Below are 27,854 nucleotides of genomic sequence, written 5' to 3'. Positions count from 1 at the left end.
GACCAGCATTGACAGAGATGAGGCACCTTGGAGGCAGAGGGACACCTTTATTAGTCATGTGTGTCGGACTGCAAATGCATCTCTGTTAACACATACACAGGTCATGTGGATGAACATGTGGGAACGACACTGGCACCCCCCTTTGCACCACAGATGCTGCAAATCCATAGAACTGGCACACTAGTGACGGGTAACAGCTAAACAGCCCATGCTGCTCATGGAGGGCTGCCATACACCATTGAGCCTCTAATGGGGAAGTCCCACAACATGTCAACCCGGGGCAACCCATATGTTTCTGAGGGCAGTGTTACACACATTGATGCCTTCATCACAATCCACTATACCAATACAGATGACTGTCACCAAGTCTGACCATCAATTCAGGTGAATCCAGCTCCATGTCATGTGGCCCACGGCGATTGTACATGTATGCAAAGTAAACAAACATGAACAGGAGCAGTGCACACACATTCAAGAAAAATACCACACCCAAAGAGCCGTGCTGCATCCCTTACCCTAAGGAGATGTACAAACTTGTCCGTGCATGTTACGCTGCTTCATCACACGTTGCTGTGTTCATGAGGAATAGCAGGACCACAACAATGCCACCAGCAGACAGCATGCGCAAATACCTGGGGATGAGAGACACACAAGAAGTCAGCCACAAGAAGCACATCCGCATGCGTGCGCATGTACTCGACACGTATAAGGTTGACAACATGCTAGGTGACAATGATGACTCAGGGAAAACATCCTTCTATTGCACCATCACTCAAGTGACACATCCAAACACACCTTTGACTCACACAGCATACATGCAGATGGACACACACATTGCAACACATGCCACACAAGGCCCAATGCGTGCACACTCAGACACTGGAACTCACCACTAAGCAAAGAAGTTGCGTATGAGCCCACTCCGGATGTCCTCTTCCTCCTCCTCCTCCTCCACATCACTTGCCTCATCACCAAGGCCTTCATCCTCCACGGGTGGATGGTCCTGCTCATCCGGATCCAGGAGGAGTGGCTCAGCTTTCTCCACTGCCATGTTGTGCAGCATGCAGCACACGATGAAGATTTTGCAGACCTTCACCGGTGCATATGGGAGTGCGCCGCCGGTTTTGTGTAGGCAACGGAATCGGCTCTTCAGGAGGCCAAACGTCCCCTCTATCACTCGCCTGGTCCGCCCATGGGCGTTGTTGTAGCGGTGCTCGGCAGCCGTGCTGGGGTTGCGGAGAGGCGTGATCAGCCATGGCATGTTGGGATAGCCAGCGTCCCCTACATGGAAACATCATGGACAAAAGTGGGTCAGGAGAAGCAGGAAGACATGAATATGACGCTAAATACAGGACTGACAGAGTATACCCACCAACAATACATGTTCGTTCGTTGCGCAGCTGTAGCATCATTTCAGGCACCCTGCTACGTCTCATGATGTAGGCATCGTGTGCTGATCCTGGAAAACGAGCACAGACATGTGTAATAACCATGTTGGCAAGACACACCACAAGGGCATTAATGGAGTGGTAATGCTTGCGGTTCCTATACGCTACCTCCTGTGCCTGTGGTGGTACCAAAGCCACATGTGTACCATCTATGGACCCAATGACATGGGGCATCCCTCCCAGGGCATAGAAATCACCCTTGACACCTCTCAACTGCTCAGGAGTTGGGAACTTGATGTACTCATCCAGGTGAACCAACATGGCCTCTAAAACATCATGCAGTACACGGCTGAACATGGTTTGGGACATGCCACCAACATCAGCTATGGTATGTTGAAAGGTACCCGTGGGAAAGACATGTAGGGCTGCCATCACCTTCATCTTGGGTATCAGTGCTGTAGGATACCTGTGTAGCGGTTAGAGGTGTGGTGCCAGCCTTGCCGTCAAGTTCTCAATCAACGGTCGGGGGAAGCGGTAGCGGCGTATACAGTCATGTTCCCTCAGGTCAGCCAAGTCTGGAATTGGTCGGGGGAGAGGCGGGGCCCTGCAGTAATTTCTAAGGGACAACGAAGAGTGAGTACAGTACACCAACAATGTCAATGTACTGAGCACATGTTCAACAGCCAATACACATATGCTACATACAGAGTCAGGTCTGTGCAATTTGCCCTGGAAACGTGGATTCTGAACCTCCACATGCCATGCCATGAAACTAGCTGTGGCCCACTGTAAGTGAACAGGCAGACGCATTACAGGAGTCACAGACATCCACATATGTGCAGAAGAAGGATGTGTGTCATGCAGACAGGTTGCGTAACACTAGAGGCACAGGTCACATGTCATAGTAAAAGGACAGACCACACACCTTGCCATGAAGGAGTACATGTCAAGACTGATCACACATACATTGAGACTACGCATATATGTCCTTGTCTCGCAAGTCCCTGTTTGATGCATACATACAGACGTCACGTCATATTCCACATGTGGCCTGGTGTGCGTAATAGTGTCCCATGCCCATCTACACAAAGCCACCTCTTGGTTGCAGGACCTGCAGATGCATTGAACTGTACACCAACAGCAAGCTTATGGGAACACATGTCACACACATGACATAGTCACATCGTGCAACGCGGGTAGTCACATGTCAGGTGTAATTATCCATGTACCTGCCATCAGGGGACAGTTGCAGGTGTTGGTGACTGTGCCATGCCTTTGACGCATCGCACAACAAGTCTGTACTACATGCACACATGTCAAAGGAGTGAAGGGGATGTGTGGCACATTGTGCACCATCACACATGACATGTGTACACAGGTCATCACACATCTTTATGCTTCACACCTCATGAGTCATGTGCCACATCACAGCCTGACACACATATGCCCCACACATGTAGAACTGCACAGACAATGCCTTGATGTGCAGCCTTGGCAAAGTATGACAGCTCAATTCCTTTCTGTGTGCTGCCTGTCACCAGTGTGAGGTGTGATATGCACCGTACATACGCTCTGACTGCGTGTGCAGAGTCCCTATCACTATGGGAGTGCTGCCGTAGGCGTACGCCATAGTAATACGGACCGTACACGCTTGTGCAGGGTCCCTATTACTATGGGAGTGCTGCCGTAGGCGTACGCCATAATAATACGGACCGTACACGCTTGTGCAGGGTCCCTATCACTATGGGAGTGCTGCCGTAGGCATACGCCATAGTAATACGGACCGTACACGCTTGTGCAGGGTCCCTATCACTATGGGAGTGCTGCCGTAGGAGTACTCCATAGTGTTAGAGACCGTACACGCGTGTACGGTCCGTATCACCATGGCATACGCATACGCGAGCAGTCCCATAGTGTTAGGGACCGTACACGCGTGTACGGTCCGTATCACTGGAGTAGTGGTGCCCTACGGCCGTGGAACGCACCATACCTGTGTGTGACTCATGAAATTACATTGGGGACACATGAGGGACAAGTCTAAGGGCCTAAATGCATGCTGGCTGTCATGGAGACCCAGTTTCAAGTTTAAATTTTGCATCAGGTGGCCAGCAATAGTCGGTTGGAGACATATACATTGTTGCAAAGTGGTTGTTGACTTGACATCATGCTCAATTTTGAAACCATGCAAAGGCACTCAGTGGGGTAGGTTTAAAGGGATTGGAGGAAACGTAGGATGCAAATGTGAGTGACCAATCACTCTGTACTCCTGTAAATGAAACAGCCCAGAAAGGCAGATATAAGGCTGCCAGGACCCATGAGAGAGCACTTGCCTGCACAACCTTTCATTCCACAACACTGCTGCTGCTCGTGATTCCTCTGGCACCATGTCCAGGTCTGCGGAGAGGGCCCAGCCATTCACCCTGAAGGAGAATGTTGCATTGCTGGATGTGATCCTCCCACAGTACACCATGCTGTATGGTCGACCAGGGGAGCAGGTGAGTGCTGAGTCAACTAGCTTAGACTGTGTCCCTTTTTAGTGGCTGTGACTTCTGGCATTGTGTCCAGGTGTGACTGACATGCAATGTTATTTAGAGTGGGTCCCAGGGGGGGGATGCCTCATATCTCCCATGCAGGCAATGCTGTAGTGCATGTCTGCACTCCTCACTTGCATAGTGTTTACTGTGACAATCACTGCATGGTGCATGCCACATTCAGCCTGCCTAATCCTCATGCCAATGTAGTTTCTACAGTCCTGTTGTGATTCTGTGGTCCCCCCAGTGTGACAGGTGACTGTACCCTCAGATGTGTGTGACTGTAGTGTACCTGTGGTGAGAGTGTCCAAATGATGTGTTTGTCCCCTGGACAATGGTGTGTGTGTAAGTCCCCTGGCATGTGGGTGAGTGTATATGTGGAGTGTTGCACCCCAGCTGCATGAGGGATGCATGAACCCTATCCATCTAATGTTAGCAGGGAGCTGTGCTGTGTGTCTGCCGTGCTGAGCCAGCGTCACACCTGTGACACCACCCAGTCTAGTGGCACATGTGCAGAGTGAGGTTTGTACCCGCTGTTGCCAATGGCAGGTGATTGTCCTGTGCCTGTGTGTGTCTGTGTACTCTGCTGAGGTAGTGTCAGTGGCCTGGGGCATGTGAGTGCTTTGAGGTGCTGTACATAATCCTGGTGTAGCTTTTGTAGCACAGTGTGATCCTGGACCATTGATTGTGTTGTAGCCCTCATGCCACCTGTGTACTTTCAATGCCACGTACTGCATTTGGCCTTCCCCAGAGGATAATGTCCCTATGACAAAGGTGCAATGATTTGGATGCATACTATGCCCTCTTCTAAACTGCTAAATTGTCATTATGTGTGTCTCTGTGACATTTATCATGTGTATTGATGTATTCTCACTTTTGCCACCTCACAGGTAGGCGTCCATGCCAAGGCTGAGATCTGGAAGCAAGCCGTCAGTGCCGTGAGGTCGGTGGAGGGTTGGAAGCGTCGCCTAGCCCAGGTGAGGAAATGCTGGCAGGATATCCGGTGCTGGACGAGGAGGATTGCACGGGTCCTGCTGGGGGACTCACCTGAGAGCCATAAAAACCGTGGGCGCAGGCGCCTGACCCACATCCAGAAGCGTGTGCTGGCGGTGGTCTTCCCTGACCTTGAGAGGCGCCTACAGGAGAAGCAGCAGCAGGAAGGGGGTAGGTACATGTGTTTGTGTTGTGTGTCACCAGCTTTTGGAAGTGCGCAGTCGCATGGATGCACTGCCAGGGTTTAAATGTGCAGTGCAGATCCAGTTCCACAGAGTAAAGCGGTGCTGTTTTTCCTCCCTTCCCCTCCTTGACATGTGTTCCCTGGTCTGTGGGTAGTCACTCTTGCACAAGGTTATCTAGCCTGCCAGTTTATCCATGTGCCCATTGCTTGCAGCATCATTTGTGGGGGTGGTGTGTAACAGGTTTTGGGACCCTGCCTGTGCCCTGTCCAGTTCAGTAATTGTGGGGTCCATGTTAGTTGGCACTTATGCGGATTCCCAACATAGGAGTGTGTCTTAACAGTGTACTGCCTTACAGCATGCATCTCCGATGTTGTGCCCTCTGACATGATGTGCATGAGTGTGAGAGATGCATGGTGCAGGGACGGTTGCTTCAGTTGCAGTCATATCCATCCAGGAGCATGGAGGAGTGTGACCACTACAGTCCCCTGGGGCACCTTTTCCTAGGTATCATGTGTGTCATCCACCAATGTGGACATTCTCTGTGTCTTCAGCATAGGTTGGGCTCTGTGGCATTGTACCCTGGCCTCATTTGTATTTACGTGAACTGTGCTACATGTCTCCACTGTACAGGGTGACCCAATTTTGCTTGTGCAAACTCACAGTGGCCAGTGCCTGTGTGTGCTGGTACAACTATCTGAAGAGGGTAGTTTGTCAATGATATCTGTGGACAGGCGCACGAGGGGTAGTTTGTGTACAATCAGGATTTATTGCAGGCCATGTGTTTTTATCCCACAATAAGAGGTGTAAGTACTTCCTCTGTCTCACTCACATTGTCTCAGGTGGGGGGGGGGGTTTAAGCGGGCAAGGCCTAAATGTCAATACCTGAAGTCTCCTTGCCAGGTCTGGCCTGTGTGTGATGTTTGTCTGGACATACACTCAAGGTGTAGTGACCCAGTCATGTTGGGCATGGTTTAATGTATTACCTTTGCAGCATGTGTCAATATTTGAATTCCATGGTTCCTGCTCATCCCTTTTTTGGCAACGCTGTGTGGTGCAGATGCTGTGGTTGAGTGTCCCCAGAGCCTGACTCCTCTGTCTAATTTGATATCAAGTTATTTGCTGTTGTGTCATGCTCGCCATTGTTTCTCAGTGGCATGGTGGGTCAACCAACTGTGTGTTGCAGGGCCTACATATATGCCTTGTATTGTAGATGTTATTCATGTTGCTTTTCAGGCTATGCACTGTGGCCTATGTAGATTTGACTCATGAGACATATGTATACGGGTGTCTGATTATTTTCTGTCTCTTCACCTTGCCCACAGCATCGTCGGGGGACTCCGAGGGAGACACTGGCACGGACCGTGAGGAGGGCTCGAGCACCAGTGCCAGCAGTGCCGTCTTGTCTGGTGCATCGCGTGGCACGGAGGCTAAGGGGAGTGAGGCGGAGGACCTGTCCAGTGTCACCACCGACTATGAAGCTGACGGGTCCGAGGCTGAGCTCTCAGAGGGGGCGGAGGCTGCTCCCACAGATGAAAGCAGCACTCCATCTCTACCCGCCCCCTCCATTCCCATCACCGGCCTCCCACTTGCTTGTGTCCCTTCCCGCCGTGCTAGGCCAACACGTGTCTCCTTCTTGCCAGGCACCGCACCCCCTGCCCCTGTCTCCACTGCTGCCGTGAATGCCGAGTCTGTGGACATCCTGCGCCAGTTGCAGGTTGGTCAGACATCGATGCTTAATGTCCTCCATGGCCACACACGAGTGCTGACCCAGATGGAGTCATACATGGAGGGCATGTCAGCTGCGATGTCTGACCAACGCATGTTGCTGAGGTCCATAGACTCGACACTGACTGCAGCAGTGGGTCTCCTGCAGCGCCGCGTCCCCCCCTACCCCTGCCCCATCCACAATTCCCACTCCCATGCCTGTCCCAAGCACACCCAGACGTCCCCATGCACACACCCCACCAGACACAGGCACCACACCACCAGGGAAGGCCAAGCGCACACCTCCAGTCACGCACACACAGGGTGAAGTAGGCAAACCCACTGGGTCGGGGGGCAAATGGAAGACACGCAGCCACAGTGGGAGTCCACATTCCTCACAACCCACTCCCTCCAGCTCTCCTGGACAAGATTCAAGCAAAGATTCCTTCATGGCCGCTCTGTCCCTGAGCCCCAGTGTGACACCACCCCGCAAGCGGTCCAAGGAGTCCCCGGTCAGGGTAGTTGAGTCCCCCACCCTGTCCACACCCTCCCCCAGTAGCGCTGCGACCCATCCCTCTGACCTCCCCCCTCCTTGGGGCCTGTGGTTTCTTCGGGTGCAGGGGAGATGCTGGGGGACCTTGCAAATGTCTGCAGCGCCATTCTCACCACCACCTTTGGCGCTGCCCCACCCCCTGTGGTGGAGTCCTCCGTCCCTGCACCCACAACACCTTCCCTTGGCCCCCCTGTCCCTGCGGTGCCTGGTCCTTCCACCCCACATGATGCCCCCCCCCCCTGTGGAAGACAAGGGACTCTGAACTGTGCAGGCAAGCCAGGGGACACGTGTCCCAATGTGTCCCCCACCAGGATGTAAAATATGGACTGCCCTATGGGCTTGTAAATAGTGTGCATTTTCACAAAAATATTGTTTCATGCTAAATAAAGCCAATTTTGTTTCCTTTGCACACTACTGCTCTTCTGGTATTGCTGTTGGTGGTGCTGTTCCAGGATTTGGGGTGGTGATAATGTGTTAGGTGTCTGGGAAATGTAGTAGTGTGCTGGTCATGGGGTGGACCCTGGTATCTGTCAGTCATCACAAGGTATTTGCTAACAATCTTTGGTAATGTAAGCTGTTACTGCATGGTGCCATTGTCCCAAGGTGTGTTCCTTCCTCTGTGGACCCTGACATCTTCCCTGCAGGGTGTTTTCAATATGTTGTGCTGAGCTGTGTCTACATTTGCTGGGTGTGTGACGGACCCCTTCAACTTTGGGCATGCATGCTGAGCAATGTCTCCTCCTGCATCATTAGTGGCATCCTTGGTGGTCACTGTACTTGTGTGTGGAGTATATTGACATGGCTTCATGTGGACATGTTACCTTTTCGCAATATGCATGTGTGTACTCCCAGCCTCGCACACATGTGTTACATGTTATGCAGGGTCTTTGAGCACCTGACAGCCAATTGTGGGCATTGTGATTGTGGGTACTCCACCCTTTTCTTTCCATGGGCACTGCTGGGGGGACTCTGCACACACCCCTCCTATGTCTGGGCACTGCTGGGGGGACTCTGCACCCACCCCTCCCATGTCTGGGCACTGCTGGGGGGACTCTGCACCCACCCCTCCCATGTCTGGGCACTGCTGGGAGTGATAGGCACCCACCCCTCCTATGTCTGGGCACTGCTGGGAGTGATAGGCACCCACCCCTCCTATGTCTGGGCACTGCTGAGGGGACTCTGCACCCACCCTCCTATGTCTGGGCACTGCTGGGAGTGATAGGCACCCACCCCTCATATGTCTGGGCACTGCTGGGAGTAATAGGCACCCACCCCTCCTATGTCTGGGCACTGCTGGGAGTGATAGGCACCCACCCCTCCTATGTCTGGGCACTGCTGGGAGTGATAGGCACCCACCCCTCCTATGTCTGGGCACTGCTGGGGGGATTCTGCACCCACCCCTCCTATGTCTGGGCACTGCTGGGAGTGATAGGCACCCACCCCTCCTATGTCTGGGCACTGCTGGGAGTGATAGGCACCCACCCCTCCTATATCTGGGCACTGCTGGGGGGACTCTGCACCCACCCCTCCCATGTCTGGGCACTGCTGGGAGTGTTGCACATCCACCCCTATGTCACTGTCCACTGTTGTGGATCGTTGCACGACACCCACTCACCCGCCTGCACCCTTGGTGCGGTACACTGCTCACCTGGCCATCAACCCCCCATCTACTGGTCAGATGCTGCACCAGGCACTATGGCATCATTCGTGGCAGGTGTACGCCATGTATCAATGATGTACTGGTGCCCTAGGGGTAGGCATGGTACGACCCTTACCCACGCTCTGGGGGCCTGGGTACGGCCCATTGACAGGCCTTTAGTAGGTGGGTACGGTGCGTACCCCCATTGTTGGTGTGCCGTAGGGGTACGCACCATACCCAGGCCTCCAGAGCGTGGGTACGGGTCGTACCACGCGTACCCCTACATCACCCCGACAATGGCAGTACGGGCCGTACCCACGTTCTATAGGCCTGGGTACGGGCCGTACCGGCATTGTTGCGGTGACGTTGGGGTACGCGTGGTACGACCCGTACCCACGTTCCAAAGGCCTGGGTATGGGCCGTAGCAGCATTGTTGGGGTGATGTAGGGGTACGCGTGGTACGACCCGTACCCACGCTCTGGAGGCCTGGGTACGGGCCGTACCAGCATTGTTGGGGTGATGTAGGGGTGCGCGTGGTACGACCCGTACCCACGCTCTGGAGGCCTTGGTACGGTGCGTACCCCTACAGAACCCCAACAATGCTGCTACGGCCCGTGGCCAGGCCTTTGGAACGTGGGTACGGGTCGTACCACGCGTACCCCTACATCACCCCAACAATGCTGGTACGGGCTGTACCCAGGCCTTTAGAACGTGGGTATGGGCCGTACCCACATTCTATAGGCCTGGGTATGGGCCGTACCGGCATTGTTGCGGTGACGTTGGGGTACGCGTGGTACGACCCGTACCCACATTCCAAAGGCTTGGGTACGGGCCGTACCAGCATTGTTGGGGTGATGTAGGGGTATGCGTGGTACGACCCGTACCCACGCTCTGGAGGCCTGGGTACGGGCCGTACCAGCATTGTTGGGGTGATGTAGGGGTACGCATGGTACGACCCGTACCCACGCTCTGGAGGCCTGGGTACGGTGCGTACCCCTACGGAACCCCAACAATGCTGGTACGGCCCGTGGCCAGGCCTTTGGAACGTGGGTATGGGTTGTACCACGCGTACCCCTACATCACCCCAACAATGCTGGTACGGGCTGTACCCAGGCCTTTAGAATATGGGTACGGGCCGTACCACCATTGTTGGGGTGACGTAGGGGTGGGCGTGGTACGACGCGTACCCACGCTCTTAAGGCGTGGGTACGGTACGTACCAGAATTGTTGTGTTGCCGGTTCGCGTCAACATCCGCTTCCGTTGTGGCGGACGCAGGCGTTGCTGGACACGCCCCCACCCCCTCGAAGTGACTAGGCCCTGACGGTCAGGTATGTCCAGGGCATATATGAATTGTGACTTGGGTGGGGGTTATGTGTCCTGCCCCTGCCCCCCCTTTGCCCCAGGGTGTTGTTCTGACCTTCTGCGGCATCTGCGTCGGTTCCTGTAGAGCAGGTGGACAGCTATGAGGGCCGGGATGACACGTAGGTTTGGGTCCATGGCTGTCTGTCGCGTTCAGGTGCTCCTTGTGCGCGTCGTCCTGATTTCCCGGCAATTTATGGCAGCCGGAAATTATAATCCGTGCGGGGTGACGTCGGTATGGATCGTACTTGCTGGTTCGTGAAACGCAGCCTGAATGCGTCCCGATGTCACGTCGGCGCTTTCCCCGATCACATTTGTATGTGTATTTTCGACGGTCGGTGTTTTGTACGATTCGTACGGAAATAGTGTTTCCATACGAATCGTACTTGCATATTTGTAATGTTTTTTAACCGGGTACGAGTCGGACGGAGAAAATGCTCCGTCCGACGGTTCGTACCCGGTTTCTCCAGGATCGGAATCTACACCTATATTTTTGCAAATGATATTAATGAACGGTATTTTTTCAAACGATATTTCTTACCTGAAAGTTGATATTCTTGACCACGATATTCTTGCTGTTGATATTTCTGTGTCACGATATTTCCAACTCGATATTAGTGCAAGTCGACATTTCCAACTCGATATTAGTGCAAATCGACATTTCCAACTCGATATTCTGTCTCTGCACCGGTGATCGTATCTGGTGCAATACAAATCGCAGAGTAGCGCTGCTCAATCTTTATCTTCCAACAGAGAGTCGAGAGCTCAATGTTCCCAATCTTGAAAATTAATATTTGGTTTCCCAACTCCAATGGGTGTCACACTGGTTTGCGTGTGGCAATTTAACTAATACATCAACACTTCTCCCTTCTTGGGACTTTGACCAGATACGTGCCACTTTCCATCCCCTCGCTAAGGCTTTGCAGCTGAGGGCATCTCTTTTCCAGGTTGCTTACCGATGCATTAATCGGGCCTTGTTTATTACCTCATCGATGCTACTCTACGCTCCACCATTTCCACTTCTTGTGAATGCGTGTCTACTTCCCTTCAGGAATTAACATCCTGGTGTGCAGCGGCTTTACACAGTGTGGACGACCTATATCCTGATGGAACCCTCCTCTCAATGGAGGACTTACTAGTTGACTTTAAGCTCTCGCCTAGACAGTTTTTATTACATGCCTCTGTTTTTTTTTTTATATCTTTTTATTAAACCACGCCTCTGTTATTGGTGTACTGAGCCAGTCATGTGGTGAGATACAGCTGGAATCCCCGCAGCATCTTGTCATTCAATATTTACATGTTTTAGGTATGAATGTCCTTCCGACCCATTGGTTGGCCAGTGCCTTATGCACACACACAGCCCTTCCTCTCACTGCAATGCATAGACATTGGGACACGGAGCTTGGCCTCGCTTGCACTGACAGCGAATGGTAAATTTTGTCAATTTACCCTTCCTTAGTGTTTGACAACGCCTGTTTCAAATTAATACAACTCTATATCTTACACCGCGCCAACTTAACGCCTGATAAAATAAATCATATTTCCATTGCACTGATGCTGTTTGTTCCTGTACCCTAGCCACAGACATGGAACTATTACACATGCTCAAGTCATCAGGAGAAATCGAAACGGTGTGGATTCGAAGCGCACACGCTGAGAAACCTACAACAGGAGACCACCTGCGGCCATTCTTTGAAACTTAGAAAATGATGACCGAATAGAAGAATTCACCATCACACTGGGGAACGAGATTTCAAACAGAACAAGGACAGATTTAAGACAGACGGGACGGAAGTAAAACCGGCGGGGAGAACAATAGAAAAGGTCTTCACTTGCTAGACAGCCCTAAAGAAGTCGAGCGGGCACTCACCCACGATGAAACACGTGTTGGCTGGGCAAACCATCAAAATAAAAGAACAAAAGAACAAACTCCAAGACTACGACTTGTAATATAAACCTGTTTTGTCTGCATGTCTGATACCATAACCAGCTTATTTACTATAGAACTAACTAAAGGTAGAATAATAAGAACGTGTGCATAGGATTGTGTTAACCAGGACTGGCATGTGTTATACACTAGTCTTAAATCTCTGCTTGAAACTTCCTTTATCCTTCTATTTGAGCGCACAGGTGCGCTTGAGAAAGAATTGGCTGAACTTTCTACCCTAGGGGAGGACCTCATGGGTTTAGAGAGGCGTTTAAAAATAATTCCCACTCCATTTGTTCGTCCTGGTTGTCCTGCCCCACTTGTTTCCCTTATTGTGGTCTGGCTGTTGAGGGGGTTCAGTAGAGGCTGTTCTTCATACAGAGCTCCCACTTCTGCCCCTGCCAAATGATGTGCACAGAGTTTTCAAGCTGGAGGCAAAAACTAACCTAGCAGTAGCATTAGCAATCAGATAGGGAATGCTGGTAAGGGGTGACTTTGAGAAACCGCTATAAAAGTTAGGCCCTTAAGGAATAAGTCTTGTGAAACCATTAAGTTGCCTTCCGATGCTTACACATGTGTAGTTATACTTGCAATGCTCCATCCTTGTGTACCAATGTGAGCGAGTCACCTGCACAACTTAAAAATAGATATGACATTGGCTAATTCATCTTGCCAACTTTAACAAAAGGGATTGGAATGACATTTGATGGCCAGGAGTGTGCGGTGGATTGGGTATGCCAAAAATAGTGTTCCTGGAGATTGTGTTAGTATAATTTGTAAACATCATGATTTGGTACGTTACATTGTAAACCAATGTAGGAATAAGATCAAATAATGGTGTCCTACTGCTTGTTTTTTTGTATCGGACCTCCTGCATAGAGAGAGGAAATTAATCCAGAGTCTGAAAGAAGATTAAAATTGTTCAGCACCGCTGGTAGGCTTAAACAATATTGATTGGCTTGTCAATGTTAACATAAGGAGACACAGCAGCGAGGATTGTCTTGTCCAAGCAGCCGATTCTACCACCAGCCAGATAAACACATAAACACATTCTGCCCCACTATGTTTTTTTAATTTTTTTATCTACAGCTGAGCTTTTCACCTCTGGCAGAGGGTCTGGAGGATTATTGATCTGGGCTTAGATCTTTTCAAAATTTAACTTTAAATAACTATCACTTATTAGTAAGGACATTTTGGGTATATCACTAGTGCGGATTGGGCAAGAAACTTTACATAAATGTAATCTGTACAATTGTCCCCCAGTGAGCCATAAGACATCTCCTGTTCTTGTAACCTTGGATTATTATTTAACGGATAGTGTAATTAAGCCCACTTACCTTACAGGGGTTGATTTTACTATAACTTTCAAACCCCTTGAATGTATGTAACTAATACTAGACGAGGAAGATGAACAGAGGGGCATTACTATTATTAACTCCAACTCATGCATTCCCCATACCTTCAAAGCCAGTCAATTACTTTATTTAACTTTGCAACATGGCCTATGTGCCTATAAAGGAAGGTCATTGTCTGACCATGAAGGATAACATATTTATCAGAGGATTGTATTTTAGTCTGCAAGATTATATTTCATTTGATATTTCTATCTTGCATGAATTGATTGATTTTAAAGTCGATGTTAGGTCCGACAGTGATCATTATCCGTTTGAACTTGCAGTTGTCTTACCCCATGCTAGAAAGATAATTAGATTCCTCTAGGATTGGTCACCCTGTCACTCAGGTTGAGAATAACCTTACATTTGTCAAGTGGCCTAGAATTGTAGGAAATCAGAACACAGCAGCTTTAATGTACCAAAGCTTTTACAATCTTTTTGAACCTTATATTAATTGTCCAGTTGACCAGATCCAATTAGTTAAGCTTAACAAGCAAATATTTGATGAATTAAAGGAACATTTGTGGAAATTATTTTATCCAAAGATCTCCAGAAACATAATCTTGGTTAGGGACTGAAATAATTCCAGTCGATAAAAAAAGGGGCATAGGGCATCCCTTGAACCATAAGACCATAAGCCTTCTTGATAACCTTCTTCGCTCACCAGATCCTTAATGAATTGGAGGATTGGATATTTCAAAACAGCACATTGTCACTTTTTTAAGGAGACTTTAGAGTAACAATATTGACGATCGTCCAGGTCTTCGCTCTACATTAATTTTATGGAAGCACACTAAACTAACTAATGATCATTTATACATTGCCCTCATGGACCTGAGATCAGCATTCGATCTTGTACCGAGAACTCTCCAATGGGAAACACTTCAGTCTATGGTAGTTCCACCTTGCCTTTTTAACATCATAGTGAGGCTTCACGTGGAAAATGATGCCCAGGACAGATGGGGCAGCAATGGTGAACTTTCGGGATACATCCCTTTTAGAAGAAGGGTGAGAAAAGGGTGTGTTCTGGCCCCTACGCTTTTTTACATTATATAAAAATGATGTCTTTGACCAGCATAATGGCTGCGTCAATGATTCACCTAAGTTAAATGGGCTAACTGTTCCGGTGTTATTGTTCGCCGGTGATACAATCCTGATCTCCAGATCCCCTAGTAACCTGGACATATGTATTGGCCTCTTTTCAATCCCATTGTATAATTAAGGGTTTGAAAAAAAACATCTCTAATTCAAGGATAATGATCTTCAACCCCCATATGAGCTGGAAGGGGTAAATGAGACTGAGAGATAAGATGCTAGACAATGCTGCTAAGTCAAAGTATCTGGTAACCAAGCTTGATGACAGACTTTGTTGGCGATAACATCAAGAGAGGAGCAAGGCCACACTCACACATAGGTAAGCTGCTATTTTACATTTTTTAAGGCAGCCACATCTAGGGCCATTTACTGGCCGTTAAGGTCTAATGAGCCAAAGGCCAAATATTTGTGGGACTGAAATCTAGGGGTACTTATCTGTAAACCATCTAGCTGTTCAAAAAAATAATTTCATGCGGTCATTAAGTAATCTTCCCCAGAAAACACTTTTAATTCCCTATTTCATGGACATCCCCCTTAAACATTGGCAAGGTCCTGGTTTATAAAGTTTTGTTTTGGAGTCCTTAAATCAATATGCATACAGCCAAGTAGAAAAAGGGGAACGATAATGGGGCCTTATGTGAACTGTGGACTAATTACGCTATTGAAAATATCAAAGATGTTTTATTTTCCTATCCGATGTATGACGCAAATAAATTGGACCTCTGTGTCTTACCTTGGGTTTCCACAATTTTCAACCAGCTCCTGGAATATTTTTGACCAATTCTTCCCCTTATATTGTTTTTGGCCTTAGCAGATTTTTGCATATTGTATTCTAAATTAGAAAGAGGAAAGGTAAAACGTTTTAAATCTTTTTAGCATATGCTGGTGCCATTGAAGTGATATTTTATTTAATTTATTTTTTGTTATGTGCATATTAGTTTAGATTGTGAATGCACTGTCTGATGTTCATCATTGTATTTTATTTGTGCTGTGTGCAGCTCGATGCATCATTACTGACTGCCTATTATACACAAATGTTTGTGCACGCGAGTGGTGGCCTCCACAACACTAGATCTACAGGTTCTATCGGTAGATTTTTAAACTCAGTCAGATGACTAGTGGACCGATTTTAGGTTTTTATCACTGGACTGTGCTCTGAACCAATTTTATGTGGAGTTTCTCTTCTTCTGACCCCATGCTATGGTGCACTTTATTAATACTACAAAAACAAATTATGTGTTATTGTATGTTTCATTTATGAATAACTTTTTAAGGTTTATGACCAAAATAATGTATTTTTGGATGATGATCATTGTAGCTAATTCAGAAGGGTGTTTGATATGTTAATCAACCACTCCATCTCCCAACATAGTTTATCCTGGTTCATCAGTGAAAGGAAAGTGGAGAGGTGAAGAGTATGTTAAAGAAGGAGCTAAAAATTCTGGATGAAAAATGTATTTATTAATCATTTCTCTTTTATTTGCCATACCCTTTTTTGTAATTCCTACTTTTCAGTTCATAGATCTGGATATTTAATGTCTTCTTCATATGTTACTTTCTCTGTCTCTATTTCTCTCACAATCAAAAATGTTCTTGACATCTTTCAGCTTTCCTTCTCCTTACACTGTAGGGAATCCTTCTTTGTCGCACTTCCTTTATGTCTTCCCATTTCTCACACTCATTCGAGGTTGACATATGTCTCATTTTGGTCTCCTTCTCCGCTCCAATCCACTCCACTGCCCTGCTATGCCATCCTGTCCCATGCCCTTCCCTCCCCCTCTCCCTCTCCCTCTCCTCTCCTCTCCTCTCCTCACCTCTTCTCCCCTCACATCACCCCTGTAGGTGGAGCCCTCAGATGTAACTCTTACAACCAGGGAGAAGAGGAGAAGATCGTGGATTGTGATCCTGGGATGGATAGGTGTTTACACATGATTTTTGGTGGTTGTGAGTATTTATGTATTTTATTTATTTGAAAAGTTTATAAAGCACAAACAGCGACAGAAGGGCCTCTTGACACTGATTGATACAAGATAAGACAGCTGATAATGCTGCAAAGACAAAAATTCCCCAAATACTCAAATGCAAGGATATTGTTTGAATAGCCCCATTTTTAAGTGTCCTAAATTTAGTATGGATGGTTTGAGACCTAACCAGCAGAGGGAGTTGGTTAAAGACTTTAGCTGTGTGATCAGAAAGAGCTCCGCAATACACTTTTGCTTAAGAAATAAACTTATTAAGTACACCTTGACATAGACTTCCTCACTATCAGATCGTCAGCATCAGTTCAAAACAATGTCAGAAGTGACATCCTGCTCCCTTTGCAGGATTGGCCACATGTCCCACCCACAGCTACAACACATATTACAATTTGTTGCTAGGAGGGCAAGGACTTGAACCTCTTCCATTGCCCCAAGAAAGAATTACCAATGGCAGTAACATGGATATAAAAGGTAGGGTGAGGGGTAGGAGTTGCTAACATGAACTACCCCTAATTGACATCTGTGTATCTAACAATTACACTACGGCTCTCATTCCAAGAGGTCTGGAGGAGTATGACTCAATTAGGTCCATTCTGAGTACCCTGGTGGTTCGGAGCTTAATATTACTGAATCTGAAAATACTGGGCCTGTAAATTCCTGGATCCACTGGAATCAGAGCCTTATGTGATGCTATAGGGGCTGCAAAAACTCCTGCCCCCAGCCCTTGTCCTCCCATGTCATGGTGCATGCAACACACAGCAAAATAAAAAAGAAGTCTAAGAATACTAAATAATGTTTGAGAGGCAGAGGTCACTAGAAAATACAAATGTGGCCTTGGTTAATTTGCCTGCAAAGCCAGGAAGAGATGAATTGTGAAACACACACACTCCTTCTCCTTCCCATGCAATGTAGTGCTCAAATTATTTACTGGTAATCTTCATTACTCCAATTCTTTCCTACTCCTCCCAGTACTTATATAACGTGCCTGTTCTCCAGTACTGCTAACTACTTCCTAAAGATGTTTTCTCTTTCTATCCTTGGAATAAGGATTTACCCATAAATCCCCTTTCTCCTCCCAGTATAGCCTGTTTGCCATTAAGCCCTCAGCAAAAAAGGCAGATGAAGTACACCAGGGTAGGATGAAGGTTTTGTAAGCAATAGGATGAGTAAGGGAGAATCATAGTAATGAAGGTTACTCATAAGTAATTCGAGTATTACTCCTTCTTTTCCTTCTTTGTCCCATTCCTTACCTAATGAGGTTTGACCAAGCTTACCCCCTCCCTTCATCAGTCAAAAGAAGAAACAAAAGAATAAAAGCTGAATAAAGCTGGAAGAATCTTACATAGGAGCCTATTAGGATGGCCGTCCGCCACCCTAGCAGTGCTGGGACTGGCCACCAGTGGTGCGGCGGTCCCGCACCAGCAATTAGGATGCGACCGCCACGGTGGCAGTGGCATCCCCCATCCACATCATTGTGGCAGGCGGTGCACACCCCACCACAAAGTTTTGCTTGCACATTGTGCATTTGCAGGCACAACGTGGTAGGCACAGCGCGGTGCCGGCAATGCCATCCATGCAAGTGCAGGGGGGTACCTATACAGGGGGGTACCATAGGTACCCCCATGTGCCCCCCCACCACCCCAACATCCTGGGGGCCCTCAACGGGCCCCCAACTGTGGAATCCGCATGCCGTTTCCGCCACGGAAAGGCTGCCTCCCGCTCACATTGTAATATGGATGGCTGTGTCTAGCAGACACCTCCACCATATTCAACCCTTTTCCACCCGGTCGACTCGTCGACGGGGCGGAAAAGCGGTGGACGGTCTTCCCGTCCGCCGTGGTACCCCCCGCCATCATAATATGGTGGGGGGAAATGAGAGGCGGGCGGGGGATGATGTCTGGTAGATCGCCACTGCCATGCGGGCGGTGGCCATCTGCCCAAGGGGTCATAATAGACCCCTTAATATCCATTCCATACTCCTGATTTAAGTCATACATAAATTTGTGTCGAGTACAAATATTTATCTGATCTCTGGTACCATAACAAGCATAAAAAAGGAAGGCAAAACATGTCAACAAGCTGACATCGATCCCAAAATAAGCTTTAACCCAAAGTGTAACTCAGAGTCGCAATTAACATGCAATCTATCATGAAAAATATATGTTGAAGGTGAGGCCTACGTTGCAGCCTCATGAATCTCTCTAAAATAAACCTCTGCCCATTCAGCCCAGGAAGATATCATTCCTCTAGATGATTGAGTCTTCATTTTCTCAGTGATACCCTTCCCACAACCCAGATAAGCTGTGGAGCAAACTGATCATATCAATTGTGCTTTAGTGGAAGAAGTTGTTTTTCCCCTCTCTTAACAGGTTTGAAATTTACAAAGTGGGCATCAGAGAGCCCATATTCTATCTCTTAAGGTAGTTCTTATAGCACTTAAACACCCAGGAGATGCATCCAAGGTCCTTATTGGTGTTATCTGGAGGTAAGTAATGGAGAAAAATCTCTTGATTCCTATGGAAGTTAAAATTCACTGTGAGAATGATATGCTCAGTTTGGGTGCACCACCTGTTGTGGTAAGCTCTTAGCATTAAGATTTTCTCCCTCCCCAGCTGACACAGTTCCCCTTAACCATCTCCTCTCTCACAACCACAACATTTTGGTATGTAGAAGTCTAATGGTTCCCAGGGCTCGGACCTGGCAATTCTGGGGCTAACTATAGGCACCCCGTGCTCACACCACCTGCGCATCAATATGGCTCACAGCACTGACATCCGATCCCTCACCTTAAACATCCATGACATACACACCACTAGAAAATGCTATGCTGTCTGCTCCTTAATCAAAAGCTAGCAGGCGCAGGGTATTTTACTCGAGAGACACATGTCACGGCCGGGGAGTTAGACCATTTGAGCAGGCACTGAAGGGGCTTTTTTCCACCACAACCTATTCAGCGTATCCATGTGGATTCATCCTGAGGTCCCCTATCAGGAAACCGGTAGGACAGTAGACAGGGATTGGCATTACGCCCTTCTCAAGGACCACCTAGATTGCCGGCCAGTTCTAATTGGAAGTGTTTATGCGCCCAAGGCCGAGCAGGGGCCATCTGGGATACTCTCTCCTCTGCACTTGCCCATACCACTGAGTCACCATGGTTGTTAGGCAGAGATTATAACTGCATTCTTGACCTAGCACTAGATAGATCCCATCCTCCCCGGCTGCATCCCCTCCACACGCACAGGTGGATAATATTCAAACCTGGATACTACACTGGGTGCTTCCAGATGCATAGCGTTCCCGACTTCCTACATCCTGGCTTTACTCCTTCCATTCCATTCCGCATAGCCGGCACATGCACCTTTACCGTTTCCTTGGCTCTCCTTGGCTCCTGCCCCTTATTCAGCATGCAGACTATCTGGGAAGAAAAGTCTCTGATCATTACGTGCATGTCATGGACCTCAAATGGCCCTCCCGCCTCCCACACCCACTTGAAACTGCTGTGAGACTGTCTTAATGACCCGGTTTTCCAGGAAGAGCAGGGTGTATGCATCAGGCAGTACTCTGCTGAAAACCACAATTACAGCGTTCACTAGTCCAGAATGGGGCGCCTTCAAGGTGGTCGTGTGTGGAGCCTGTATCCAGCATATAGCAGTAATCCACAGGACCTTGGAGAGTGGCATAGGGGCAGCTGAGTGGGCCCTAGCTGATCAAGGTTAATCAATAGACACTGATCCCATGCTAGTAGACGTGAAAATTGCATACGCTGCTCTCCTTGAAAACGTACAGCACTATAACTTCACAGCACATGCAGGTAAAGTCCATCGGGAAGGCAATACACCTGGCAGACTCCTAGCTTCGCTAGTCCGACAGGTGTCAGTGACTCATCCCATAACCGAAGTGGTCGATCTTTCAGGTGTTACAGTCCGCAACCAGGCTGGTACGCTGCCAGCATTCTATGAGTATTACTCATCCATTTACCGGGAACCCCCAGCGCTTCCGGCAGAACATGTGGACATGTTGCTGGTGGGCATTGTTCTCCTCGCATCTCGATCCTCAAAAGACTCTCTTTGGACATGGCTATCACAACAAAGGCTGAAAAAAAGGGATCTCTGACCTTGCCTGGAACAAAGGACCTGGCTTAGATAGCCTCCCCCTTGAGTATTACCATATTTTCTCATCACTCCTGGCACCCGGGCTGATGGATATGTGCAGGGCTGTGCTAGGGGGTGAGGAGCTTCCTCTATCGCTTTGTGAGTCCATCCTTTTGTCCCTCCCCAAGCCAGACAGGGAACCCACACAGTTAGCTTCTTTCAGCCCATTGCGATTCTCGGGTGGATTCTAAATTCCTATGCCAAATTTTAGCTGAACGATATGCTCAGATCCTCCAGGAGCTGGTGGGCCCCAGTCAAAACTGCTTTGCTCCGGGCCTTAGCACTTCTCAGAATATCCGCCGCTTCTCAATTTGAAGGACCAGGTGAGGGGGTAGTTCCCATGGGGGACTTGCCTCATTGTTGATTTAAAAAAGGCATTCGATACCATGGCCTGGCATTACCTGTTTGCAGTGTTCACTCACAATCGAATCAGACCCTAGCTTTTAGCTTACACAAAACTATTGTACCCCAACCAACGTCCAAGATCCGCCTAGTTCATTTTGTATCGGCTTGCTTCCCTGGGGTTGAGGGACGAGGTAGTGATGTCTGCCTTCCCCCTGCTATTTGTGCTGGTATTGGAGTCTCTGGCTGTGCAGTTAAATGAGAGAGGTCAGGAATTGGGCATTCCGTTGGCTGGTAGGACACATGCAGTGTCCTTATATGCAGATGATCTACTCGTATACCTGAGGATCTAACAGCCAACTTAATTTCCCACTAAGATACGCTAGTGGCCTATGCCACCACAGCTGGACTTTGAGTTAACTGGGTGAAGTCAGCTATATACCTGCACAGCCATGGGCAACCGCCTCAGGACATATACCTTGGTGACACCTGCCTAAATTTGTACACACAGACGATGCAGTACTTGGGGGTCTGCCACTATCACACTCTCCTGGACCCTTAATAGGGGAACCTCCACAAGGCCTTGTGGGTATCCGGTACTAATTGCACTTCTGGCGGTCCCTTCCAAAAGGCACCTATTGGTAAAATCGTCCTGGCGAAAATAGATATGCTGCCCTGTCCTCTGTACTACTTTGTGAATCTCCAGGTTAGACTCCCCGGCTCCTTCTTCAGGGAACGGGCACTCTCCTCTGTACAGTAACATGGGGATCCAGGCATTGGCATGTTGCCCTGACCAAATTGCAGCTGCCAGTGGACCAAAACGCCTTTGGGGTCCAGTGCCTTGAAGCATACTTCCAGGAGGCACAGCTCCAATGGATGTCCTTTTGGACAGCTTGACTATACCTGGATGAGGCCAGCTCAGGCCTCAGGCCCTTACCGGTAGCAGCGATCCTACATCTCCTTTTACGGAAGGCATGTTCCATAGCCCCCTGGCCCTTGCAGGTGGTTGTCGCCTCTCCGGTAAGACTCCGCTCTATATGGGTTTCAAAGTCTTGTCTTATGACATCAACGTCTTTTGAAAGCCTAGATACTAAAGGTTTAGCTGCAAACAGCTCATTCCACGGGCATCTGAATGACTTTATTGTAGATCATTGCAATCTGAGGGTGGCCAAAGACATTCCTCATCAAATCACTCTAGGAACTGGAGGAGAATAGGAACTGAAGTCTTAACTGGAGAGAAACATCTGTCTCTCTGCATGAAAAATCAACTTCTGGCAGCTTGTACTGATCTCGGAATAGAACAAGAGAGGCCCTAATCGAATAACACTCCCTCTCCTTATCCAGAAAAAACTGAATTAGGCCAGAGAATTCAGGGGTAGTTGTGGCTGCAACAGGGGAGCAGTGCTCAATGGCATTATACATTAATGCCCCAATGCCAACCTCCTCAAGAGCGGAAACAGCCGTCGCCTTGTCCGAAATGGCAGAACGAACATCATTCCCTCTGGAGTCTTGTCAGCTGGCTTGGAAACAATGGATTGGACAGAAGGGCCAAGGGCTGTCCAGTGCATCTATTGCCATAGTTGGATGATTCTGAAACATTGACAGGCAATTTAGGTGTTGAGAATTGTGATGAGTTGCGAATAGGTGACTTATATGACACCTTCACCTTCTGAAATCTGCCAGAAGATTATGGTGCTGAGGACAAAGTCCCGGGAGCTTGGAAACATTCTGTACAGGTAATCCACCTGAGTGTTTATGGACATCCCATGATGTAAATGGCTCTGAGATCAAGTAGATTAAACTCCTTCCATGTGCAAATCTATTGCACCACCTGTTTCAGAGAGATGAAACCCAAACCGAACTGACCGTTCAAGTAGGATATTGCCACTCTATTGGCAGTATGAGCCACCAGAGCTCTTCCCTTCGACACACGTGCAAAGCACTGAACTGCTCTGCAGACATCTGTTAATTCCCCCTGTGGCAGCATCTTTCCAGTTCTGAACCCTGCCAAAGACTATAGGTTTTTCAGCCTGCACCACTGTTGACCATCCCCTGCTGCTGGTATAAAAAAATAAACATAGTCCGGTATTTGTAAAGCACAAAACTAATCACCCCTAAGGGTCCCAAGGCGATGGGGGGTATAGGGGGAAATTAAGTGAACTATTGCCCAGGGTCACATGGTGCAGGGCTGCTGTCGGTGATCGAACCGTGAGCCCTGTGCTCCAGAGTCAGCCATACTGGCTGCTGCGCCACACTTCTCCTTAGCTCAAAAGTGCAGCAGGTTCAGTCTTCTTGATGGTGCAGCCTTTCTTTGTAAGGTTCTAGGGCAGCAGGGTAGTCTTTCTTCACTCCTCTCTTCTTCTCCAATGTAAATGAGGAGCAGGGCACCAGGGGTGCCATATTTATTCCAGAAACAAGCACCTAGAAGACCACATGGTCACTTGCCAATGGGTTACTTGTTCCCCTCCTTTCTAGTAACCAAGTTACTGTGATGTGTGGCACCTGGCAATCTCCGAGTACCCCATTATGGACCATTTCAAAATGGCATGACCCTTCCTTTGTCATGGGTCACAGGGAAGCCCACCCTAGGGGTGTGGCTGCCAGAAGGCTGCAAGCTCCGGAGCAAAACTGGTTTGAACACATGTTTCCCTTACTTAGCTTTGTCTCCTAATTCTCTGTAAGATCAAAAGGAATCCTGGTCAGGGATGTTGTTACCAGCTGCCCTTCAAAGGCGCATTCACCTTTTAAACCTGTTTTGTGGGTTAGCACCCTGAGTGGCCATACTGGGAGAGGAGGTAACACCTCACTCTGCAGCAGCTTCCTTTGTTCCCAGGCCTGAGAGTCCTTCACACATCTCCCCAGGTGGTCAGTAATGTGTTTAAATGTCAGAGCCGTTGTGAGGTCACTGAACTAGCTGGAGTGAAAAGCAAAAGGACAATTGAAAAATGTTGCTGTTAAGACATATTAAAACTCATATGTCTTACTTAAATATATATGGCTCCCTGCCATGGGCTTCATATGCCTACTTTACGGGAGGCAACATATACTCTTAAGGGTAGTGGTGGCTTTGTCATGAGGTGTAATGGCATTGTGAAACACTGAAAAATAAGAACAACAAGAGAGCGAGGAAAAGTAAAACTTGTCCTCTTCCCCAGAACAATATGATCAAACAAAATGGACAAGTTTCATGACTTAAAGCAAACTTTTTTCGCTGTCATTATAGGAAACAATCTTGAAAGGAGAGAGAGCACAACTGCTGTGTAGGAAACCCCTCACCCACCTACCTAGTAGGTGGCATGCTTCATCATCGGGGCCCAACTGGATTGTCTAGCACAATCCAGTTGTGCTACAACGCCTGAGATACAGCGGAGCAGGGTTATGAGCAGTGAGTGAAGTGCTATGTGAAGTGGTTTAAGAGTTAAAAAAGTCTCTGGGAAATGCCCTTTGAAAAAACTTTAATTTTAAGGGTCCCAGGACTAGTGTAAAAAAGAAGGGGATATATTTAGGAATGTTATTTTCCTTGTATCCCTAGAACTAAGGTCAACTAGTTTCAGCCTTCATTATAGTTCTAGAGGCTTTCGTCAGGACCAACCAAAATTGAAGTAAAAATAATTTTGGTGAATGTAGTATTGGGGCACATGGTGCGCATAATCGTTATCCATTTTTTTGCGTGCCTATAGCGCGGTCATACACATGTTGTGTTTGTGAAGTTGTGACTGTGCAAGTATTGAGGACACTGGTAGCTGATGTGCCCCAATACTACAATAATCACTCACCTACGGATCTCGTGGGGCACATTGTAGCCACGCAAGCCTCTATAGTGTTCGTACACCCTCACCAAAGTAGTCTAGTTCGATATCACTAGCCTTCTAATCGAAAGGAGCATGCATTTAGTATATATGCATGATTTACAACTGCTCCCCACTTCTAAATTAATTCTTCATTTACAGGTAACCTCGAACGGAGTTACTGTGAGTACCTCATCACCACACTCACAGCACACTTTAGGGCGTGTGCTGATAATTACACTTGGCCTATATATTATTTTTACGGCCATTCACCAAAATTATTTTTACTTCAATTTTGGTTGGTCCTGACGAAAGCCTCTAGAACTATAATGAAGGCTGAAACTAGTTGACCTTAGTTCTAGGGATACAAGGAAAATAACATTCCTAAATATATCCCCTTCTTTTTTACACTAGTCCTGGGACCCTTAAAATTAAAGTTTTTTCAAAGGGCATTTCCCAGAGACTTTTTTAACTCTTAAACCACTTCACATAGCACTTCACTCACTGCTCATAACCCTGCTCCGCTGTATCTCAGGCGTTGTAGCACAACTGGATTGTGCTAGACAATCCAGTTGGGCCCCGATGATGAAGCATGCCACCTACTAGGTAGGTGGGTGAGGGGTTTCCTACACAGCAGTTGTGCTCTCTCTCCTTTCAAGATTGTTTCCTATAATGACAGCGAAAAAAGTTTGCTTTAAGTCATCATTGTGAAACACTGCCCATTCAGTCTGCAGTGAAAGTCTGGGGTCCATTTTAATATGTTACGTGCAGGGTGGTACAGAAAATGCTGCAGCCCTGGGTGAACACTCTGCCTTACATGCCCTTGGTACCCTGGTTACCACATACTAGGGACTTATAAGTAAGTCAGTACTATCCAATTGGGTGTAGCAAATTTAACATATCTTTGGTATAGAGTTAGAATACTGGCACTGAGGTCTGGTTAGCAGGCCTCAGTGCAGTCTCATATAAAAAACAAGCAGCTAATAGTCCAAATGGGGGCAAAAAGTGGGGAGAACTTGGAAAAAGCTGTTTCCTTGCACCTTGTTGAAACCACTGGATTGGAGTATGCAAAAAGAGATCCCCTGTTCGAAGCTGCGGACTTTCTCTAAGTGCGCCGGGTATGCCCAGACCTGGGACCCAGGCTCACTATGGCACTCAATTCAAACTAGCCTGGCTGATGAGGGGTGATGCCCCAAAACATGTCCCAAGATGCTTGTTTCCAGGCCAGGGAGGACCTGGCTTGGCAGTTTGGAGTTTGGGATGGACTGTTCCCATGAGGCACAAGGTCAAGACTCATTTGCATATGGCTGGGTCTAAACTGGGGTGGTATGGTGAGCAAAAAAACAATGGATTTAACCCAGATTCTCTTGACTGTGGGTGTATGTTTGATTTGCTCTGCATTCCGTCCCTCATCTGTGTGTCTTTTCCTTTCTCGCCCTAAGTGGGCCTGGTATGCCCATTCGCGGTTCCCTGGCTCACTGTGCCACTGCATTCAAGCTAGCCTGGCTGATATGGGGTGATGCCCTGAAACCGGTCCCAAGATGCTTGTTTCCAGGCCAGGGAGGACCTGGCTTGGCAGTTTGGAGTTTGGGCTGGACTGTTCCCATGAGGCACAAGGTCAAGACTGATTTGCATATGGCTGGGTCTAAACTGGGGTGGTATGGTGAGCAAAAAAACAATGGATTTAACCCAGATTCTCTTGACTGTGGGTGTATGTTTGATTTGCTCTGCATTCCGTCCCTCATCTGTGTGTCTTTTCCTTTCTCGCCCTAAGTGGGCCTGGTATGCCCATTCGCGGTTCCCTAGCTCACTGTGCCACTGCATTCAAGCTAGCCTGGCTGATATGGGGTGATGCCCTGAAACTGGTCCCAGGATGTTGTTTCCTGTCCAGGGTGGACCTGGGTTGGCAGTTCGGGCTGGACTGTTCCCATGAGGCACAGGGTCAAGACTGTTTTGCATATGGCTGGGTCTAAACTGCGGTGGCATGGTGAGCAAAAGAACGATGGATTTAACCCAGATCTCTTGACTGAGGGAGAATGTTTGATTTGCTCTGCATTCCATCCATCATCTGTGTGTATTTCGCTTTCTTGCCCATATGTGGGCCTCCGGCTCACTGTGCCACTGGATTCAAGTTAGCCTGACTGATGAGAGATGCCCCAAAACCGGTCGCAGGATGCTTGTTTTTGGTCCAGGGAGGACGTGGCCTAGCAGTTCGAGCTGGACTATTCCCATTAGCACAGGGTCAAGACTGATTTGTATATGGCTGGATCTAAACTGGGGTGACATGGTGAGCAAAAGAACAATGGATTTAACCCAGATCTCTTGACTGGGGGTGAGTGTTTGATTTGCTTTGAATTCCGTACATCATCTGTTTGTCTTTTGCTTTCTCGCCCTAAGTACGCCTGGTATGCCGAGACATGGGTCCAGCGCTAACTGTGCCACTGAATTCAAGCTAGCCTGGATGATGATGGGTGAAGCCCTGAATCCGGTCCCAGGATGCTTGTTTTCGGTCCAGGGAGGAGCTGGGTTGGCCGTTCAGGCTGGACTGTTCCCATGAGACACAGGGTCAAGACTGATTTGAATATGGCTGGGTCTAAACTGGGATGGCATGGTGGGCAAAAGAACAATGGATTTAACGCATAGCTCTTAACTGGGGGTTGCTGTTTTATTTGTTTGCATTCCGTCCATCATCTGTGTGTCCTTTGACATTATCCACCATGCAACACTCTCCTGGACAGCAGGAGGTACTGGAATTAGGTCCCTGGAGAGGCAACCATTGATTGAGAATGTGAAGCACCACCAACCTGAGTTGTTGTGCCTAAGGA

At 48.2% G+C, this 27,854-nt stretch overlaps 1 long non-coding RNA gene across 1 annotated transcript in view; it reads left to right on the top strand.

Moving 5' to 3' along the window:
- LOC146844056 (uncharacterized) overlaps nucleotides 1-27,854 on the top strand; it is a 113,745-nt gene that overhangs the window by 80,366 nt on the left and 5,525 nt on the right. Inside the window, exon 3 of the long non-coding RNA XR_014981120.1 lies at nucleotides 16,612-16,713. This is a non-coding gene — a long non-coding RNA (uncharacterized LOC146844056). The remainder of the gene's footprint in view (nucleotides 1-16,611; nucleotides 16,714-27,854) is intronic.

Source organism: Triturus cristatus, chromosome 4_1 (genome assembly GCF_964204655.1).
Source record: "Triturus cristatus chromosome 4_1, aTriCri1.1, whole genome shotgun sequence".
NCBI lineage: Eukaryota > Metazoa > Chordata > Amphibia > Caudata > Salamandridae > Triturus > Triturus cristatus.
The sequence above is the reverse complement of the archived record's forward strand: the minus strand, read 5'-3'. Positions and strand labels throughout refer to the sequence as shown.